Below are 22,528 nucleotides of genomic sequence, written 5' to 3'. Positions count from 1 at the left end.
AGGTTTCATAGCTGACCTGACGCGAAAAAGTATTTTAATGTGGCAGTTATTAAAAGTGCTTATTTTATTATTCTCATATTTTATTCAATTTGAAACATGCATTCACACTAAAACCATTTTTTTATCTTTGAACTGCCTTACAGGAAATATCTTTTCATCCTTTCTCTTCCATGTTCTTCTCATCCAGAACAAAACACAACGTCAAAAGCATTAACAGCTGAAACGATGTGGATAAGCAGGAAAAAAATGAAGTTTACAAAACTGTTTTTGTAACTTTCAAAACGCTGGAAATCCTAACTGAGTGATTTTCCGAATAAAATTTCGAGATAATAAAAGAATATGTATTTCAGGAATTTTAACCTGAAATCATTTATTCCTTTATCAGTTTTATTCATATTGTTTTGCATTGTATTAACCTATTTGTTTTCAGCCAGTATTCCCTCAAAGTTTACTGCAGATCACAAAAGAGGCATGTGTTGCTTTGCCAGTTTGAGTCACCTCAATAGGAAGAAAGGCTCTGTATGAATAGTGATGCAAATTTGAACAACATTCCACTAAAATTCAAGGTCAAATCATGATCCCACTGTAAAATGCTATTGCATACTGTGACTGGTTGTTTAGCGATTTTCCCCCCATGTGTAACGTGTATACTAGCCAGTTTCCCTCAGAAAGTCCTCCACGAGGCAACTCTCTCCTTAGGCAGATAGCTCTCGAGTGTTTTATCACAATTAAATATGCCATATCATAACCTCATACTGCACCTATATTCGCACTGCACAAAAAATGTAGTATTTTGTATGACAACCAATACTTTGATCGCGGGTTAATATCTAACAAAAATTAAGCACACTGAAGAAAGGCTTAAAACAGTAATACAGTTTACAGCATCTTGTACATTTTCCGAAATGAATCACTAAGCATGTTTGAAAGTTGTACGTTACTAAAATTTAACACTTGACAGATGGGTTGTTTTTTTCTCTCGCTCTCGCGGTTTCAGAGTATTTTAAAGAGAATTTAATAAACATTTATTTACGGTTTTAAAGCGCTACTTGACAGAACTTGACAGAATTAACATACATATCTTTTTTCGCTTACAGGTCTCAGATTCGTTATCACATCCTTCATCGAATAACGTATGTGAATAAATTTGCACGTATGTGAATTTTTGTGCACGTTTTTGTGCACGTGCGCATAAGTGCACAATACACGTTTTGGGCACGTATATTGTGCACGTATGTGAATAACGTGTGTGAATAACGTATGTGAATTTTTTTGCATCCTCCAGAGCAAACTCTTTTGTTCCTATCATGTGAACGGTTACAAAATATGTGAAAAATACTGCCTGCCAGTCGGTTTTGCTTCACGTTAACCAACATCTAGTGGGAATGCCCTTTTACACGCAATTGTTAAACACAAGTGAGTTGTAAAACATTGATAATTTAAGTTCCAGTTGTGAGGAATTTTTAGCCTTCCCAAGCGAGTGCTTTCATGGTGTAACTGGCAGCACGTTCAACTAGCAGTCGGAAATTCCGAAGTTCGAATCCTGATGAGTTTGTTTTCTCTATATCATTGTAGAATCCACATTGTTCTAGGTAGCAAATGTGAGGAAATTTAGAGGAACAGGGTTAGCCAGAAGTGATTAGATTATTTGTATTAAAACAATTATTTACAATCTGAAAAAGCTTTCTTAATAATTCAGAATCCAAAATGCTTTTAAATACTTGGTTAATATAGGTATATAACTAAAAATTATAATTCATGTGTTATGTAATAGGTCTAGCTGTAAACTTTCATAAACGTTTGTTTTCTATTATTGTAATTAATAAAAAAAAATAGTTTTAGCGCCATATGTTACGTACCTCAGCATAGAATAGCCGATTACACGTCCTGCCAGAAGGGCTTTGTTTAACTACAGAGCATCTCAATGAAAATTCGAAATTTAAAGGAGTTTCATATTTCATGGAATTTCTCTAAAACCACTGGGCAGATTTTTATGAAATTTGGTATGGTCATAGATTGATATCATGCAGAAAGGAAAAATGCCACGTAAATTTCACAGTACAAGAATAGAGATTAATATTTATAACTTTACCATATAACAGTGAAAAAGATATCATAGAGTAAACTTCATACTGGAAATGAGGCATCCGCATGAAACCCTGCATTTCCCTCCTAGAGCAATGCTGTTTTCAAGTCGTAGAGGCTTTTAGAAGGAAGAATGAGATGTGTGCTAGCACTCTCAACCACGTTCCGGGCATGTTATACAGGGCAAATGTTTGGAGAAGTGGCTGGCCAATCCATCCGTTTGTTTTCTTACTTTCCAGAAAATAATCCACTTTATTAGCTCTACGTTGACGAGAGCTGCCAGCAATAAAAAATTATCATCCATGAGAAACAGGGCTAACTGTTCTCCTGTAAAGGTGAACATAGAGCTCTAAGATCTTTTACCTATTCTTTCCAGATATCATAGAGGCTCTACCGAAGACATGAATTGCTGTGCGACCGTAAAGCATCCGTTAGGTATGTGATGCCTACCTACATTCAACAATCTTTAGCAGCTGTACTGGTCTTTTCCTCAACGTTGAAGGATAGGTAAAGGGGTTCTGGGTTCTCTCCGGAAGAAGGAAGGTATCGTGATAATCATCGGTTAGGATTAACCGTGACTTGTCTATGAAAAGAACGGCACCCATTGTTAGCCCGAATTTGATGATTTCCACACCATGCTTATGTGACTCTACAAAATTGAGCTAGATGCGGACAAAAGATATTCTTACAAACAGACGAGACCAATTTTTGCCGTTCCAAGGTAGCAACTGTCCCGCAACTTATAGTAATGGGCGACAACAATTGCTCACATAGGGTTCATATGTGAACGAGTGTTCTCGCCCATTACTATAAGTTACGGGACATAGGGTTCATATGTGAACGAGTGTTCTCGCCCATTGCTATAAGTTACGGGACATAGGGTTCATATGTGAACGCAGTGTTCATATGGAGGATAATTTTTCTGTAAAGTGAGGATTATTAACTAGATCTCCAGATCTTAATCACATAAAACCTAAAAAAAAAAGCTTTGAATGCCTCAAAATATATTAAATGTCTTTTAAATGGGCAACCACAATTCAACGTACTCTTCCACAAGCCTATAAAGACCTTGTAGAGACATTAACTAATTTGGAAAAGCCGGAGAGATGAAAAATATGCAACGTCTTCGCCGGAAATCGAACCACGGATTTCTGAAATACCGGCCCAGCGTGCAGACAAACTACACCACGAAGGCACGTTAGGAAAGCGGGAGAAGTACCTTATAACCTGAAAGAAGCATTTCTTTGCTATAGTTGTACCGACTGCCTCTAGGACTCGTAAATTGCCTGGCTTCTAGAATAAAACCATGCTGTGAGAGTAATATTATTATCAGACATCACCATACATGACCATACATACAGTATTCTCCTCTTTTTTTGCTTCATACCGGAATTTCTGTTCAGACCTTTCTATACCGATGAGCGTTACTGTCGATCACGCATGTGTGCCGTGTCTGCTGTATGATCATATCCTTGTGTACTTCAAAAGAAATCTTCTGTTTTGCTCTACTTTTATTCTAAATTTGATAACGTTTTGTATCAGGATATATCAGTAAATGAGATTACGGAGTGACAGGAGAATTATCATATTATAAACAATTACCTAGTTTAAAAGCTAAAGATTTCGAATAATAATTACCATATATCTATAATCTGTGCAACTATCACGTTTTCTAATAGCTACATCTAGTACAGTAGTTTCTCTTTAAGCCTGCTTTAAGTATAGTAGTTCTTTATACTGCTGAAAACAAATACATATTAATTTACCATTAATATTCTAAATTTTCCTTTCTACGCGTAGCAAAATATTGTATTTGGTTAGATAACTTGGACTTTCAGTCTAATTAAAAATTATTTCTAGTCAGAACTATTCTCTCATCAAATACTCATCACCATTTTTTCTTATATATGCTAAAATGTAAGAGTAGACTGATATGTAACGGAATCTTGTTATTGAATTATGGTATATCAAACATGTCCATATGATATTTCCTTACTGTCCAACCGTTCTGGAGATAATCCACAAAATCTGAAAAATTCCCTTAATTTTGAACACCGATATAGTAGATCCACTAGAAAAAGCGAAATTTGTGAATGTATTTCAGCATACTATTAAAAATATAATAGGATAATAAGACTAGGACATATCATAATGTAGGACATATAATAATGTCTGGACATATAATAATGTCTGGGGGTACTGAAATAAAAGTTCCTATTTGAAAATTTCGAATGGCTTCGTCAGTTTTTGCGAAACAAATCATGTCAAATAAAAATAAACATGAATTTTATATGGTCTACTCGCATTCAAGACAGGAAAAAATATTAAAATTTACTTTTTCTTGACTTGTACTGTTTATACAATTCTGTCTTTTAATTATTCTAAAAACGTTTGATCTCTCTCCAAGTTTATATTGGAGTCCAATGTTCTGAATTTCAAAGGCAACCCCTTTGCCTTTGAATTTTTACGTTACGCCTAAATAAATTCTAATATTCGCTTGAAATATTCTTAAGAACACAAAATATAGGAAAATCCTGGGATAAAAGGATTCTTTTATTGGAAAATACACGAGAAATATTTGTCTCTGAATGAATGGCCTTTTAGAAACCTTTCTAAGAGAAGCATTTCAATTTAACCCTTTCATGAGGAAAATAGCATTAACAAATCGACAGCTTTCTAAATCACGATGGAAATGTAAATATTGCAAATAATTAAATCCATCGTTATTTCTTCAGAAGGAATTCTGATGATTTGAATTTGTTGAGGAATTATGAATATAGTAATTTTTTATTCATTTGGTACCTGCGCCTAAATGTAAATCCAGATTTATAGTATCTAACATTGTGCGTCACGTCTTTTAGACATAATACGAAGATGTTTTGCTTTTATTACGAAATATGCCTGTAATGAATGCTTTTATTGAAAATATCTCATTAAACGTTGGATCAATTAGGAATAAAACTAGGATGAACAATTTTCCGATGCGCTAATCCGAATGAAACCGAAGTAACACTAAAATGCAGTAAACCGAAGTAACACTAAAATGCAGCAATTTCTACATAAATATTACATTTATTCTAAGAATGCAACTAATGAGCCAATTATTTAATTTTCACATTATCTTTAAATTACATACTCATATCATTTCAAATTCATAACACATTTTCTTTCTTCTTTCTGCATGGCTTAGTGGTGTAATTGGTAGCACACTCGGCGCATATTCGAGAGGTCAAGGTTCGAGTCCTGACGAGAACATTACACAAGTTTCAGCTTCTTAACATCGAAAACTACATAATGACTCTACGAAACAAATACTAATTTTAAATTAGCTGTTTTCTCTCATATATTTTTAAACAAATTTTTTCTTGTGGAAAGCGGAATTTCAAGAAGATCCTGATATCTAATTTCATTTGAAAATCAGAATTATACGGCTGTAAAATAGAAAGCAGTTTTCAAAATTCGCAGTAAGAGTACTCTTCGATATATTTCAAAACTTCCCTTTTGAAATAACTCAACATTTAAAATCGAGAACATATACATTTCTCAACATTTTCCTCTATGAATTATTTTCTACAATACATATTTAAAGTAAACTACATCTTAATTATTATAAAGTGTAACGTCTCTTTAACGCTCGCGGTTAAAAAAAAAAGATAATCTTTACCCTTTTATAAAATATTATAAAAATTCTAAATTTCCGTTTTTGAGAAACATTCTTCTCTACTTTTGAAACTAAAAAAATGAAGTTTAGTGTCACTGCACAAAAATAAAGTTTTGATCAATATTTATGAAATGCAATTAAAATATTTCAAATTTATCGAACTAAAATCAGACAAGATTCATGAGAAAAGGTAGTAAATTATAATGAATATGCAATTGTATATAAATTTCATGCTGTCTGATAAATAGAAGTTGATCAGATGTACGTATATGTACTGATAAAGCACATAATTTACAATTAAATAATATAAAATCAATTAAATAATATCATGAAATACGAACATCGCAAATACATGCCATTACTTCTCTAGGCGAACTTATTAATATTTTTAGATGCATTTTGAAGAAATGCAGTGTTCAAAATTAAAAATTATTAAAGCATATCATTAAATGCTAAATATTAATATGTACAATAATTATTTGACATTATAATTCAATTAAGCACAGTTAAAATATATAATCAGTTTTTAAATAATACAGTTAAATTGAATGATCTTTACGAAACACGTTCTTGCATACATAATACGCCACATCACTCATTAAAGTAAAAGAATAGATTCTTTCTCTATCTTTTCTTAGACAAAAAGTTTAATACCCATCTATGAGAAATTGAACTGCAGGTATATTCTTTATTACAGGAAGAAATTCAAAATAACATATATGAAAAAGTAATTCACTAATTAAGCACAGTTAAAATATATAATCAGTTTTTAAATAATACAGTTAAATTGAATGATCTTTACGAAACACGTTCTTGCATACATAATACGCCACATCACTCATTAAAGTAAAAGAATAGATTCTTTCTCTATCTTTTCTTAGACAAAATGTTTAATACCCATCTATGAGAAATTGAACTGCAGGTATATTCTTTATTACAGAAAGAAATTCAAAATAACATATATGAAAAAGTAATTCACTAATTATAGTAGTAATTGTTGCCACCAAATATTAGAACCCTGAATTATATTTAAAGAAATTAAATACTGAAGAATGAACATTAATGTGTGTACGTTTTTCGCACTGTGAAACACCAACGGTACCTAGATCTATCAAATTTTGAATAACGTAGTCCTCCACTCAAACATGGGCACCTGGAAACCAGAATTTGGAGTTTAGAATTTGTTTTATTATCTATTTCATATTTTGTAAACCCTTAACGAATTTTTGATTAACAGACTTGGCGATTTCAAAGCGAGCAACAGCAACCTTGTTCATAACTATATATTAAAACTCTCGTTACATTTAGAATAAGGGTGTCATTTAGATTCGTGAAACGGACTGGAAACCTAAAACTTTGAAAAAGGGTAGCATATGTATTATGACAATAAAGTTAATTTTAAAATTTCACAAGAAAAAAATTAATTTAAGAAATTTGATTGACATTTTGTGATATGTTTTTTGTTTACGTAAATTCTGATATAAATTATCCTTAAGTAAAAATAGAGATAATAATCAGAAGACTGATATAAAATTACAGTTTGAAACGGAAAAAAGAATTCTGAAAGCCTTCAGGTTTTTATTATTACCCTCAAAGGGGCGTTTCTTTAATGCTTTGTGTGTTATTATTAACTACCATGTTGTTCGCACTTAAGCCATAAAATTTAGTTTAACCGTAATATCACGAAATATTTAAAAAGAGTATATCTTTAGAATTCTCAATACGCGGTCTTGTGAGCTGATAATAAAAATGTTTTCTTTTCGTGCAGTTTCTTTGCCGTTGCTCACGTTGAAATCGCCAAGTCTGTTAATCAAAAATTCGTTAAGGGTTAACAAAATATGAAATAGATAATAAAAGAAATTCTAAACTCCAAATTCTGGTTTCCAGGTGCCCATGTTTGAGTGGAGGACTACGTTATTCAAAATTTGATATATCTATGTACCGTTGGTGTTTCATCGTGCGAGAAACGTACATACATTAATGTTCATTCTTCAGTATTTAATTTCTTTAAATATAATTCAGAGTTCTAATATTTGGTGGCAACAATTTGAAAAGAGAAACATCGTTTTAGAATGGACAACGCAAAATGCCAAAACGAAATGAATAGCCTTTCTGCGCAAATTGCATCTTTGGGATAAAAAGTATTGAAATTTCGGTTATGTTAATTAAATCGTAAACTGAAATACAAATAGTCGGTGTTTAAATCATATCATATGGAAGATGGAATAATTTAATTTTATAATCTGATGCAGGACTTTAGGGAATGGATATTCCTATATGGCTTGCCTCAGGCGAAACGTTTAACTTGGAAAGAAATAATGCATTCTTTATATTGGCACTTGTAATGATATCAGAGAAGTAATCGGAAGGTCGCGGGCTCGAGATCATTAGAAGACATTTTTTTTTCCTGGTAAGCCTCGTTTTCAAGTATTTCTTTCGATTATCTGGCATCTGAAATAAAGTAATAAATAATAATTCGTTGCTGGATGGCAGATTTTTGTAGAATTGGTAGATTTTCGATCGGCCACCTTTTCCTTAATCTTCGTTTTTTCAGCGCATTCAGGAATTAAACATTCTTTCCATCTGGTGTTCCTATGTTCTAGCCTAATCATCGATCAAGTAATTCGAAAGTGAGACTTAAGATGGCGAACTCCATGGTAATTTTTCTGCTATTCCGCACGTTTAAACTTTTCTTATACGCAAGCTCAGGAGCAATTCAACTTCACATTTGCAAAGTGCAGAAACAAAAGCCGACATAAACTTTCCAGAACACTTTCTGAACTGAATCGTTACTTGAAACAAAGGTATGTAATTAAATAACCCGTGATACTTCATTAAGCTCTTGTCTAATGCAGCTAATTGTTTCTTTCGTGTGTCAGGAGATGTATTAGAAGATATCCGTAATTAGTTCTTTGATACTTTAATTTCTCTTTTTCTGTTTCAATGATACGGCCAACTTTGAAAGGAAAAAGATCGGAAATTTAAAATAAAGTTTCAAAGTTTTCTAGCATTTCCATAAAGCTCTGTTCAGTTTCTCTCTTTATAAATGCGCTGTGTATTTGAAGTGATAAATAACGCATTACTGTTAATACTTTATCATTTTTGACTGCGTAAAAGGAATTAAATGCTTTATGTAAAATACTGTTATTGTTACGTACTTGTAAGATAAATTTCGATATGTTTTATGAATACTCACTATAATACATAGTCTAGCATATAATAATAATTGACTTTTTAATCTAAACATTATGAATTGAATTGGATATATAGAAAGATATTTTCCATTTCGTTGAAATATTGTAGACTTATGAAAATTTTTAGAAGCTGTCATGGTAAAAATATTGTTGCGTGCGTACGGGTTCGTTATGAAATGAATGCACAAATCCGATGAAAAATGAACAAAAATTTATTATTATCACAACAGAAATGCTTAAATTTTCTCAAATTATCATGCAGTATCACAATATCTCACAGTAGTTATCTTTTAACTACTTAAATGTACAATAGAACGTAATTCAAAACAGCTAAAGAACGCTAATCCACGAGTTCGCTATAATCAACGACGGCAGTTTTCTAAACAACAACAAACTAAGCAACTACTACAAACTGAGATGTTTTCCTCCTTTTATAAGATTTTAAAATCACGCGCTAGAATTTTCCAGTACTTTCTCGAAATCAAAAAGAGATATTTATTTATTTAATGCACGCGCTCTTGTATTTTCAATTTTCCGGCTTAGCTTTCTTTTAATATTCGTCACGCGCTGCACTGCGCGAGAAATAAAACCATTTAATTTATAATTGAACTAACATTAGCTTTTTAAATACCAAATTCGTAACACTGCCCCCTTCCCAAGGACTGCATGTCCCGGGCAGTACAATCCCTGGACAGGAAGCTAAACTTACAACTGTAGCATAAATGCATTAATAAGCATTACATTACAATAATAAACAACATGAACAATAAATGCAATACATAAAGCAAATCAAATGCTATCAAATACTAAATACAAAACAAATACTAAATACAAATCAAATACTAAATACAAATCAAATACTAAATACAAATCAAATACTAAATGCAAATCAAATACTAAATACAAATCAAATCAAATACACATTTATAAACAAAAAGGACCATGGTCTGATACTATTTACAATTATTTACATTACGTACTATGGCCATAGTAATGAGCTAACCTGTCGTAATGAACGACTTTAGGTTTAGAGTTCGAAGACTTACGAATCCGAACCATGACGTCATTCAGCCTTTTTAGAACTGTATACAGGCCATCCCAAGGTGACTGTAATTTCGGACAACGTCCTTTCCATCGAGTCGGATTCCACAACCACACCTTGTCTCCTTCGTGGAACTGATGTTCAGTAGCTCTTGTGTCGTAGCGGGTCTTCATCTTCTCCTTCGCCAAGTTCACTCGCTCTCGTGCAAAGTTGTGCATCACTTCAAACCGGGCCTGGAGATCTTGAATATATTCCTCAGACGATGAAGGAGCATCTGGAGGGCGGCCAAACAATAGATCACAAGGCAGACGAAGGTCACGACCGAATAGCATCTGTGATGGAGAATAGCCGGTAGTCTCGTGGACAGCACTGCGGTAAGCCAGTAAAAACAGCGATAATTTCTTGTCCCAGTCCTGCTGGTTTCTGGAAACCACTAATGAGAGGTTATTAAGGACGGTTCGATTGAACCTCTCTACCATGCCGTCCGACTGGGGATGTAATGGCGTCGTTTGGGTCTTGTCAATGCCGAGTAGTTTGCATAGTTCTTTGATTACTACCGAGGTAAAATTCCTTCCCTGATCGGAATGTAACTGAAGAGGCACTCCGAACGTGGAAATCCAGTTCTGTATCATTACCTCAGCGACTGTGACAGCCTCTTGATCAGCAATAGGATAAGCTTCAGGCCACTTGGTGAAGTAATCAACGACAACGAGTATGTATTTGTTGCCATCAGCAGTTCGTGACAGAGGTCCCAGGATGTCAAAGGCGATTCGTTCAAAAGGCGCCCCTACGTTGTAACGTTGCAGCTTGCCTCGGCTGCGTCTCTTAGGTCCTTTCCGACCTGCACAGGCATCGCGAGATCGGCACCACTTTTGCACGTCATCCTTTGCATTATTCCAGTAAAAGCGCTCACGAACTCTCTGTAAGGTCTTCATTATTCCAAAGTGACCTCCCGTAGGGCTGTTATGTAGTTCTTTAAGGACATCAGGAATGCGGGATCTTGGAAGTATCATCTGCCATCGGAACGTCTTCCCATCATCCGATTCGAATTTCCGGTATAAGACGCCGTTTCGAATGTGAAGTGAATCCCAGAGTGCCCAATATTGTTTGGTTGTAGGACTACAGATAGAAATGTCCTGCCAGGTAGGTTTTCTGTTTGACGACTCCATTAGATCAATTATATGTTTAATGTCGCGGTCTTCCAGCTGGTCTTTCCTGACTTCATCATCACTCCACGGTTCTCGATCAGCCGATGTTGATGTTGTAATTTGTCTTGCGACCGGAGTCAGCAGCTCGTATTTCGCTTCCACCCTGGAACAATATCGACAGTTTTCTTGGCAAGGTCTTCTAGACAGGGCGTCGGCGTTTCCGTGTGATGATCCCTTACGATGGCGGATAGTGATGTCATATTCTTGGAGTCTCTGTATCCACCTGGCTATTTGACCCTCAGGATTCTTGAAATTTGAAAGCCAGGTCAATGATGCATGATCGGTGCGGAGCAGGAATTTTCTGCCGTATAGATAGTGATGGAACTGTTCTACAGCTTTGACTATGGCGAGCAGCTCTTTCCTGGTGACACAATAATTCCTCTCCGGTTTAGACAGGCACTTGCTCCAGTACGCCACTACACGTTCTTGGCCGTCTATTTCTTGGGACAAAACAGCACCAACACTTTCATTACTCGCGTCGGTGTCGAGAATAAATGGTCGGTCAAGCTGAGGATACGTCAGGATTGGAGCAGATGTTGAAGCCTCCTTTAAGTTGTTAAATGCATCCTCGCATTCTTTTGTCCACAAGAACTTTTGATTGCTCTCTGTCAGCTTGTGTAGGGGTCTTGCAATGGAAGAAAAGTCCTTCACGAATTTCCTATAGTAGGTGCAAAGCCCTAGGAAGCTTCTCAGCTGATGGACATTTTCGGGACGTTTCCAGGTATTAACGGCTGATACCTTTTCAGGATCCGTGCGCACACCTTCTGCAGAGATGACATGTCCCAGGTAAGTCACTTCCTTTCGGAACAATTTGCATTTAGCGGGACTCAGCTTCAGATTGGCTTCTTTCAGTTTCTGAAGCACCTTCCTAAGATTTTCTAAATGTTCTTCAAAACTCTTTCCGACGATGATGATGTCGTCCAGGTATATGAGGCAGGCTTCGTAGGAAAAGCCTTTCAAAACAGTTTCCATAAGACGTTCGAATGTTGCCGGCGCATTACACAGTCCAAAAGGCATCACCTTGAATTGCCAAAGCCCTTGTCCCGTAGTAAATGCCGTCTTTTCTCGGTCTTCAGGCTGTATTTCTACCTGCCAATACCCACTCTTTAAATCAAGTGTTGAGAACCACTTGCTGCCAGAAAGAGTGTCTAGAATGTCGTCAATTCTAGGAAGAGGGTAACTGTCTTTCTTCGTAACCTCATTCAACCGGCGATAGTCGACGCAAAATCTTGTTGAGCCGTCTTTCTTTCTGACTAGGACGATGGGAGATGCCCATGGACTTACTGAAGGCTCGATGACATCGCTTTCTTCCATATCTTTTAACAGTGTTCGCACCTCTTCCTGTTTAGCAAACGGTAGACGTCTTGGATGTTGCTTGATCGGGGGATGATCGCCGGTATCTATTCTATGTTGTGTCAAACTAGTTCGACCCACGTCAGAAGACGAGCGGGAGAAAACAACTTGGAGATCTTTAATGACGCGATCGGCAGCATTCCTCTCTTTATCGTTTAACTGCGCATTCTGCAATAACTCCGATGTAATTCTCTCTGAGGACACGGATTCTTGGATGTTACTCTTTCTTTCAACAGTGGTTACTGGAGTACATGCTGCAACCACTTCACCTTTCTTAATAATTCTCCCCTTCTCAGTTACATTGGCGACTCTCACCGGGATAACCGTTCTGGATAGGTCGACGAGTGTTGAGGCTACTAGTACTCCTTTTAGGCTATTACAGTTATTGGGATATTCTATGATGCCGTAGCGGAAATTTCTGTTTTCGGCTATGGATCCAGGAAGTAAAATTTCTGTTCTTGCCGGTATTGTGATATTGTCTTGTGCTATGATTTTATGGACAGATTTAACTTCATCATTGACTCCAAATAACGCTATGTCCTCAGATGTAGAATGCAATTCGATATTTTTAAAGTCCAAGGAAAAATTGTATTTCCTTAGAAAGTCCAATCCGAGTATGCAAGAATCAGTGATCTCTGCTACATATGCCGTGTGATGGTAAGCGGCACTTCCAAACGTGATGTTAGCATTTACTTTTCCATCGATGTTGATCTTCTCACCGGACACAGTCTGTAGGGTAACGCAGGGCGGCGTCCAGATAAGTTTGCTTCCCAGTTGTTGAGCCAAATCTTTTCGGATGATGGTAACGTTGGCTCCTGTATCTATCGTCATATTGCAGGGAACTCCATTAATATGTCCTATTATGAAAAGTCCATTACTGCCGCCTCTCACTGCAGAAATCTGAAGCGCTTTAAACTGGGGCTTTTCATGATCTGGCAACCTCCGCCCCGCGAGATGGCCACTAATTAGTTTCCCTGCTGTTTGTTAGGAGCGGTCTTAGCATCCGTGCCCTGGGGTGTTCTGCAGTTTCGTCGGATGTGTCCTTCAGCACCGCAGTTCCAGCACTTTACGGTTGGTTTCTTGTCACCAATATTCTGTCTCAAGGCCTTCAGTTGTCTAGTTAAATCGTCTAGACGAGCAGTGACTTGATCCCCTCGCTCCTGGACTTGAGCAGCTCTGACTGGATGGCGGTCTCGACGGGTGGCTTGCTGGCCTGCCTCAAATTTCATGGCATACACTAAAGCGCTTTTCAGATCTTTAACATCCGCCATTCGCAGTGCTTTCTGTATTTCAGGGTCCCGGATGCCATCGATGAAATATTGCAGGGACAGGATTTCCCTTGTTTCTGTCGGGCACTCCGAAAAGGCTTGATGTGACAGCCTTTCAACATCCGTGGCGAGCTCCTGAAGCGTTTCGGTGAGCTTCTGTTGACGAGATTTTAATTGGAGCCTGCTGTAGTCTTTTAAACATTTCTCGCCGAAGCGCAGCTCCAAAGCGCCGGATAGAGCTTCGAAATCTAGCCTTTGATTTTCGGGAAGCGTCTGCAGGATATCCGCTGCGTCTGCTCTCAGAGAAGCGGCGAGATGACAGGCCTTAGCTTGGGAATCCCATCCATTCGCATCCGCAACGATAGAAAATTGTGTCCTATACACCTGCCAGGAGGTCTTCCCATCATATGTAGATAGTTTCAGAACGGAACGAGCAGGCATCGATAAAAATTTGAAACCTTCAGAATTGTTTCCTACCGTCGCTATGCACTTCTTTAGGCTGTCAATTTCTTTGGCGACGGCAGCAGAAACCCTATCATCAATTTGTTGTTCGACGGCAGAAACTCTCTCTTCTATATGTTCTTTTACAGAAGAAATTCTTTCTTCTACTTGTTCTTTTACCGAAGAAACTCTTTCTTCTATTTGTCCAACTTTAGTTTCAACCGCGTCTATTCTGCCTTCCATAGCCTCAAATCTATTTTCTATTACGCAGGTAATTTCTCTTTTCATTTCGTCCTGACCTGCTTTCATCTCGTCTTTAAGGGATTTCATCTCTTCCTTAACGCATTCCTGGCCCAATTTCATTTCTTCCTTAACGGATATTTGACCAGCATCCATTTTCTCTTTAATTTCTTCTTTAAAAGATGTTTGGCCAGCTTCCATCTTTTCTTGTACAGCTTTTATATCTTCCTTAACGGAGTTGACGGCTCCTTCCATCTTTTCTTGGAAAGCAGCAAATGCAGTCATCATTTGCCTGAATTGTTCTTCCATCGCTCTTGTTATTGGCATTCAAACCCCACTCCTGACACCAAAAATTGTTGCGTGCGTACGGGTTCGTTATGAAATGAATGCACAAATCCGATGAAAAATGAACAAAAATTTATTATTATCACAACAGAAATGCTTAAATTTTCTCAAATTATCAAGCAGTATCACAATATCTCACAGTAGTTATCTTTTAACTACTTAAATGTACAATAGAACGTAATTCAAAACAGCTAAAGAACGCTAATCCACGAGTTCGCTATAATCAACGACGGCAGTTTTCTAAACAACAACAAACTAAGCAACTACTACAAACTGAGATGTTTTCCTCCTTTTATAAGATTTTAAAATCACGCGCTAGAATTTTCCAGTACTTTCTCGAAATCAAAAAGAGATATTTATTTTTTTAATGCACGCGCTCTTGTATTTTCAATTTTCCGGCTTAGCTTTCTTTTAATATTCGTCACGCGCTGCACTGCGCGAGAAATAAAACCATTTAATTTATAATTGAACTAACATTAGCTTTTTAAATACCAAATTCGTAACAATATATTTATATACTCTTGTACCGAAGTAATGTTAGGATTGCATTTACGCTTAACTTTTAAAATATTTACACAGGTACCGAAGTTTAGGCAATAGCGATCTGGCATAAATTAGGTTTCAAATTCAAAATTCTGAAAACTCCAGGAACAAGAATTTTCAAAATTTTCTCTAAATGTAATGCACTAAATTTTGACATATCCACTTATATAATATTATTAACACTTATAGGAAAAAATGGAGTCAGATTTATTATTTAGAATGTGCAGCTTTCACAAACAAAGAAAAAATCATCTTACGTTTTAATCATTACAATTAAAGTTTATAAAACTGTACCAGCATTAAAGATGTAATATTTCTAGCTCTGCAAAATGAAAATATGTACGAAATGTAAAAAAAATAGTACACTTAAAATTTATCACATCATCTACGCTGTAACAACTTTTTTTCCTTGTTTATTGCTTAATTAGGCATTTATTAAAAAAATGAAAAATTTCATAGCTTTTGTGTGAAACATTTGTGTGTGTGAGTTCATTTTTAACTTCCCATTTTGTTTACATTTGAATTAAATGCTTTCAAGAAGAAATTTATTTTATAAATTCTAAAAATTAATATCATATAATAGATGTATTAATTATCTTTAAATTAGATTTATGGTGACAATATGCTTTTATTATATAAAAATCAATTATCCAGAAGCAACACAAAGTTTTTAGTCGAAAGGGACAATTTACCCTAAATGACTACTATTTTCGTTTTGGCATTTTGCGTTACTTCACTATTGTCCGAATCACTTTTCAAATTGTTGCCACCAAATATTATCGCCATGTTAAAGGATTTGATTTAAAGGAATTAAATAATGAAGAATCTGCATAAATGTAGGTATGTTTCACGCATTGTGATAAAACAACTGTACCTAAAGCCACCTAATTTTGAATAACGTACGTTTCCACCCAAATAAGGGCATATGGAAGACCAAATATGGAATTTTTTTATTATCTATTTCATATTTTGTAAAACTTTAACTAAATTTGATAAAAAAAAACTCAAAGATTTAAAAGCGAGCAATGCCAACACTCTACGGGGAAAAAACATTTTTATCTCCAGCGCGCGACACTGTGTATCGGATATTCTAAGGATATGCTCATTATTATGCGATATTGCTGTTGAACTGAATCTTATTGTTTAAGTGCGAAGAACATGGTATTTAATAAATAAAGGCAACACACAAAACGTTAAAAAACGCCCCTTTGGATGCAATTTAAAATCTGAAACCTTTCAGATTTTTTTTATTTTTTCTTTTAAATACAAGAAACGCCTGAAAATGGGGCAAAGTTTTCAGAAGTGAATATTACCCAAATTTTTTTAATCTTTGTACCCCTTAAAATTCTGTAATTACTTCTTTTTTCTTTATGATCTTCCATAATTCCAGGAATTATGAAACAGCCTTCATAATTTTAAATTTTATTTGGCCCTTTAAGTTAATTTTTTAATTTAAATTTAATTTTCGGCCTTTAAATGTTGATTCTTTGGTCTCAAAGAGTCTTGAGTCTTCGGTCTTTGAGTTCTGAGGTTGAATAATATGATATATGATAATTCCTATAACTGAAGGCAAAATAAGTGTTCTTTCAATTAATGCTTTGTTAATAATTAAGATTCATTTGAAGAATTGAAATACCAGTTACTATGGCGTATAGAGTGCGAAAATAACCAGTGATTCGTGTAAAAATGTGAGAATCGCTTAAATGAATTCACAGAAAGAAACTGAATGTGGAGACCGCTCAACATATTGGAAAGACTAGAAGACATTAGACTAGAAGACTAAAAATACAAATAAATTATGATTTTCGTGTAGAAGATCTGTTGTATCTTGTGGTCTTATCTACTGGAGGTATGAAAGGAACCTAATCGATATGAAGAAGGTTTTAAATTTTAGATGATAGTAGACAGTGTCTGTTTGGAATTATTCACGGATACTTTATTAGGTTAGTTCACATTGAAAAAGTAAAATCTGCGGAAGCTTTTATATTTTTCAGACAGTTAACCATATTATTTCTATAAAGTAGAAAAGAGCGACAGATTGTAAATACCTTAAGAATGCGTGCATTTTTCTTTTGTGCTCATTTACTGAAATACAGACTTAAAAAAGTGCAAGAAAACTGAAAATACATATATTTTGAGCAAAGGGAAATAATGAAACGTTTCATTGAACAAATGATTCTCTTGAAGAGTCATTTTTAAATATGAAATCTAATTATTTTTCAGAGAAGTTTATTAGTTGAAACTGGCTTGGATTCCTTTGTTCTGTAATAGAGGCTCTTATGTCATTGAAATAATTTTTGTACTTAAACAGAAATATTTCGTTATAGATGTAATTAAAAGTACAACAAATAAATTATGAAAAGAAATATTTTATTCTAACTAATAATCTTAAAAATCTAATATCCAAAATACTTTAATAAAGAATACATTACTGTACGAGAAGTTAGATCTCGTAAAATGTTTTTTTCTATTATTATAATAATTATTTTATCTAATATACTTCTATTATTTTATGGCTCTGGTCTTTAATACTTATCATGTATTTCATGAATATTTATCATCTTCATTATGCCCTTATGCTCTGTAGGAATAAACTTACATTAAAAATTTATTTTAAAAGTGGTAACAGAGAAAAATATATATTACAAATATATTTATTTAACGTATTTAAGCAGAAACTGAAGAATAACATACTAAGCGGTATCTGAAATCGTAATCGCATTAGAATCGAGATTAATGAATATCAGCCACGTAATGTTGAGAGTTTTACATATGAATTGAGATCATTTTGACGTAAATTTCTACATAGAAAGCATTGAGTCTCTGGTTGCTAATCTTTTAGCTAGCACATTATACTATATTCTCGTTTATTTTATGTGAAGTAATGAGGGGTATTATGGAATCATCATTCTCAAGACTTTTGATATGACAAATATTTCGAGTATCGACAAATATGTCGTCTCTTTTTTTTTAAAACAATAATTACTATGAATGAAAAAGTGGCGCCACCGCAACCACATTAGTGGCATAGAAAGAGTTTAATTCTATAGGTGATTTTTTGTAAAAATTAAGTTGTATAATTATAAAGGATTTACATTTAAAATAAAAGATACCGGTTAAATTTTACATAATAATAAAATGTGACATAATGTTATTCTATTGCAGAATAATAATTTTATGAATATTTTTAAAAGAGGTTAGAGATTTTCCCACAAATTCATTGCTCTGAAGAAAATGCTTATATCATATAAAACTCTTAAGAAGAGATTAATGTGAAATTATGTATTTCATATCAAATAAATGCACACATTATTACAATTAGACATTATTATACTTTACACATTATTGCAATGTAATTTTAGAGAAAGATCTACTGAAATACAAATTTTACAGTGTATTTCGTAAATGTAACCTCGCGATAATAATATAGATTTAATGATTCACAGAACCTAAAATGTTGATAATTATATATATTTAAAAAGCACCTTTTCGCAACATTAAACTGAATAACGTTACTCCAATATTTTTTAGTACAAATTATTAAACATTTCGAGATTTTTAGGTATTAAATTACTTAGAATAAAATTTTACAAAACTAGGAATATACCTTAGAGCTATCAAGAGCCTTATTTTGTGATATTTTAACTCTTACACCATTTGAAATTTACATCATCTATAATGGTAGCAATTTAAACTTGAATGTACTTAAATTTACATTCATGTCATTGATTAAATTTGTATATTTCTAGAAAATTGACGTACACATCAAACTGATTTTAATATTAAAAGAAGTAGCATATTATCATCAGATAGCTACGGATATGTGGAAACAACTATATCAAATTCTTTATAGGATGCCATATAATTATTAGTTAATTTACACTACAAACCTTACTTTCATTTAGATAGTTTTATAATTTTTTTACATAAATTGATACATAGTGTTAAGTATATATGTATGAGAAAAGAGCTCGCACTTAAAATGAGATTTTTGGTAAGTATCTGTGGAAATACCAGCGCACTCATAATAAACATTTCCTGTAAAGTTGGCATTTTTGCTCACTAACTCTATGAAAGAAAAAGCATGCTTTACAGGAAACTTCAAAGTCTCTTTAAAAGGCATAATGATGTTACGAAATGTTAATAAATCGAACAATATACACTTTAATAATTTAAAATTATATGCACATATATGCATAAGTTATTTTGTGTAGTAATTATGCGTCTTCATTAAACGTCCATTCCACTACTGTGCTTTTCCTGCTAGACAGACTACTGCGTCTATTCTTTAAACAACGTTAAAAATGGCCAACTAAAGGAACATTTGTGAAATAATCGTTACCCTATAACTATCTTATATCAATGCGCAATTTAATGTGTTCTACGAATGCTACGTACTTTACACACAGTTATTTTCATGCAATATGTGAGACTCATTTTTTTCTTTTAATGATTGATAAGAGTCTTTTTAATACTAGAAGAAATTTAATGGTATAAGAAATTTAATGGAAAATATTTTCCCTACCTTCCAAGTTGAAGTCTGGTTGAAATTGTGAGACGGAGGACCGGAACGGAAAGGAGATTCTTGGCAGCGGAGTCAAGAAAGTGAAGAAGAGTTCATCGCTTAACTCTTATCCATTTATATAGGATCTCCTCATCACGTGCTCTAGCAGTTGGAACCACTTGTGGAACAGCGAAATGCGATTGGGTGGGATTGGATGACGAAGTATTAGAGGTGGAGCTATAACTGACGTCATAAAAATTTGATCGTAGGAAGACGAGAAGTGGAAAGTGTTTTCCCCCCTGTATTTTCACTTGGAATGAAAATGGAGCGATTCATATAAAAAGAGTCATAGGAATAAGTTCAATAAAATTTCTTAGCTTTATTAACATTTAAATTTTTAGTTTTAAATTTGCTTTCAGTTTTAAAAAAAATTTATTTTTAAAAGAAAAGTTTGTTACTCAAGAAAAACTGCAGTTAAATATTTTATATTCTCCAGTTATAAAATTAACGAACATACTGTTCTAAGTATTTGAAATGCAAAATGAATAAACTGTATTAATTTTAAACTGTCATTCATCAAGGCTTTCTGTTCTTATCATTCATCAAGGGCTCCACAATACATTTTTAGTCAATTTGAGAAGTAAAGGAAATATGACTACCAATATCAATAAGAGGAATTAATTTGGAACCCAGAATATATTTTTAATTATATTAAAATATGTTAAAATATTAACATGGAAAAGCTTTTATCGGATGTTATTGTTATTACACCACAGATCCTATTCGAGAGAAAAAATCAATTTCAGAGCCAATCCTGAAGCTGCTACTAAACTAAAAATTATTAAATTATTCCTTATATTGGATATTACAAAACTGCTGAACATAATAGAAAAATCTGGCGTTTGGAAACAGTATTAAATTATAATAGTTTCTAACGTTTATATTATTAGATTCTAACGTTTATATTATTAGATTCTAACGTTTATATTATTAGATTCTAACGTTTATATTATTAGATTCTAACGTTTATATTATTAGATTCTAACGTTTATATTATTAGTTAATTGCTAAATGCCTTTACCAACATATAATTTATAGCTATTCTATGTATTTCTGAGACGTCCGTATTCAGTCTAAAACCTGCATCAAAAATAAGTCTATTTTTGCACTTAGAATTTATATATATATATATGAAATATGAAACATAAAATATAAAATATGAAACTAAATTAACGTAATTGGAATCAATCGGATAGCTATCTTTAAATTCATAAATTTTAATTAATGCATCCCCTCTACAAAGGATAGGCTTTGGTGCTATGTTATTCTGCTGGTAGTTACGTCACTCTTTCCCTGCTATCTCTTTGCACTGCGACATCTGTAGTCCTGCTCAGGATTAACGCAATGACTTTCTGACTATAAACAGAACTGACGTGAGTAAGCATATTTTCTAGCTTGCTGTAATCCCCCAGGGGGTACACATAGAGAACTCTGCGAAACTACTGGCTGGGATCTGTACCTAGGCAGTCTCGGCCACAATGGTGTAAATCATTTATGAAACTAGTGGTTCTAGAGGCCCCAGAAAGGCCCCTATTGGCGTGTCAAACTCTGCGAATGGCAGGTATCATTTGGATGACCAGTGGTGCCGTATGGCGATTGGTGTCAATGTTCTCCAAGGCGCGGGGAAGGGAACTGAACCCTCGGAACTGTTCTGAGGGTGCAATGGGCTTGTAGTGCCAGCACCTGGCAAGGCGAAGCAAGCACGTATAATAAAGCTAGCTTGTTGTAGCCTACGTAAACCACGTCTCTCGCTTCACGTTCTTCTTCATTGTCTAAGATGTAAACTATATATGGAAATCGTGGGCGTGTTAGCACCCATAGCGTTGTAGCAGTTTTAAGAAAAATTATATTTCTGAACAACTGTTTTTGTTAAAATTAAATGATGTTTTGACCATCAGGTCACACCAGTTGTCATCTAAGCATGTCTTCTCAGCCATTCATGAGCAATTTGGGTTTCATCTTCCCTGCAACGACCACAATTACTCATAAATATATAAATGTTGCAAGCAAAATTAGATTTATTTTGTATGTAGGCTGTAGGATGAATATAAACGTCTCATAAATGCGTGGATATGCATATATATACTCGCACACACACATACATATATATATCTTTGTGGCTTTTGTGTATTACAGTTGTATAGATATTTCTCATTTTAACAAAGGAAGTACAGACATAAACACTTGGAGTATTGAAAACAGCATATGTTTAATTTTAGATTTGCTCTTATTGGATAGCAAACGTAAGAATTATTTTAATTAAAAAATGCCGTAAGTAAATAAATTTATCTTTCAGTTTGTGATTCGAAATCTCCATAATTACTATTAAATTCACATGAAATCTGGGCATACGAGTAATTATTTCTAAACAGCATAAATTGGATTTTGGTTTCTTTTACTTTACATGTGTACATTAGCTACAAATAAACATTTCCAATCACTAAAATGTGTATAAATTCTATTTGGAACTTTTTATCGATTTACTCGTTTGAAACATCTGGTTTATTTGGATTTTTAGATCTTAAAACTCGAATATAAAGAATGAGACTGTGATTTGTTCATTTTTATATAGGCGTTGAAATGT

General features: G+C 34.1%; 1 protein-coding gene across 2 annotated transcripts in view; it reads right to left on the bottom strand.

The window, feature by feature from the left end:
• Positions 1 to 20,043, bottom strand: part of LOC118199508 (prohormone-1-like) — a 174,996-nt gene extending 154,953 nt beyond the window's left edge. For both annotated transcript variants that reach the window (XM_085813854.1, XM_085813859.1), the window contains exon 1: positions 19,906 to 20,043. The gene's annotated coding sequence lies outside the window, so the exon portion shown is untranslated. The remainder of the gene's footprint in view (positions 1 to 19,905) is intronic.
• Between the last annotated feature and the right edge of the window lie 2,485 nt (positions 20,044 to 22,528).

The sequence above is a fragment of the Stegodyphus dumicola genome, chromosome 1, assembly GCF_044657685.1.
Source record: "Stegodyphus dumicola isolate Sdum_Otavi_A_Nest chromosome 1, ASM4465768v1".
Lineage (NCBI taxonomy): Eukaryota > Metazoa > Arthropoda > Arachnida > Araneae > Eresidae > Stegodyphus > Stegodyphus dumicola.
The sequence above is the reverse complement of the archived record's forward strand: the minus strand, read 5'-3'. Positions and strand labels throughout refer to the sequence as shown.